The 1,182-nt window shown below is 42.5% G+C and overlaps 1 protein-coding gene across 1 annotated transcript in view; it reads right to left on the reverse strand.

Annotated features, from left to right (window-relative positions):
- The window catches only part of GLOD5 (glyoxalase domain containing 5), a 19,478-nt gene that overhangs the window by 13,279 nt on the left and 5,017 nt on the right, over positions 1-1,182 (reverse strand). The window lies entirely within an intron of this gene.

Genomic DNA, 1,182 nt, shown 5'->3' on the forward strand with positions numbered 1-1,182 from the left:
TAGCCCGCAAGGTTCCTCTGTCTATGGGATTCTCCAGGCAAGAATACTGGAGTGGGTTGCCATTTCCTTCTCCAAAGGTGATCAGCTTAAGTCAGGTTTATATCCCTTAGGAGTTTACCGATGGCATTTTGTTGATGCTGATCACCACAGTTCTTTCTCTGAACTACCATACTACAATGCCCTGTAATTTATTTTTTTAAAGGAGGCAGGTGTTTAAAAATGGACTCATTTGTTGGTTTTTTTTTTTTAAGACAATTCCACATAATGTTACTAGTGAGCTAATGATGGAATTCAGCTTGCCACCCCCCGCCCCCTAGGCCGCTCTTCAAAGCAAGCTGCTTTATAGAACAAGGTAGAGTTTGGTTTTTGGAAGACAGGAGAGTTGAGACCAAAAACCAAACTCTCCCTTGTTTTCCCAGAGCTGGAATTCATCTCTTATAAGAAATAATAAGAACAGAGGAAGCCCACTTCCATGAGTACAAGCCCTTTATTGGCCAGTTTAAAACTCAGTCCCTTCCTTTATTACTCCACAGTTAATCACAGAGGACAGGACAAGAAGGGAGCAACTCAGATGCAGTGATGTTTCTGGGCATGTGTGCCTACAGATCAGCACTGACACCTAGGGGGAGGGCACACCACCCCACCACTCATTTCCTGCCTTCAGCACACCTCCCACCAGATCTTTCTCTTGATTCGAGTTCCTTAGTAATTTGTATATTTACATTACATCTGCTACAGGATTATAAGATGCCTATGCACCATAAATTGCAGAGTATAGTGGTTAAAAAAAATATTGTGGAGCCAGACTGATATTTACTTGCTCTCTGGGCTGAGAGAGTTTGGTTTCCATTTCTGGAAAATGGGTATGACTTTTTTATGTGTTTTATAGAACTGTTGTGAACAGCTTAAAAAAAAAGTTGGGAGGAGTTCCCTGGTGGTCCAGTGGTTAGGACTTGGTGCTCTTACTCCCAGGGGCCCGGGTTTGGTTCCTGGTTGGGGAACTAATATCCCACAAGCTGGGCAGTGTGGCCAAAAAAAAAAAATCTTACAACAATGCCTGACAGCAAGTGCTGTAAGAGTTGATGACGATGATGTTGTGGTCATCTTGTTAAAATCCAGACTCTCTGTACTGTGACCCTCAATCTTTGCAACCTATTTATTTATTTATTTTCACTGCACTGG

This window comes from Bison bison, unplaced genomic scaffold (assembly GCF_000754665.1).
Source record: "Bison bison bison isolate TAMUID 2011002044 unplaced genomic scaffold, Bison_UMD1.0 scf7180017864200, whole genome shotgun sequence".
Lineage (NCBI taxonomy): Eukaryota > Metazoa > Chordata > Mammalia > Artiodactyla > Bovidae > Bison > Bison bison.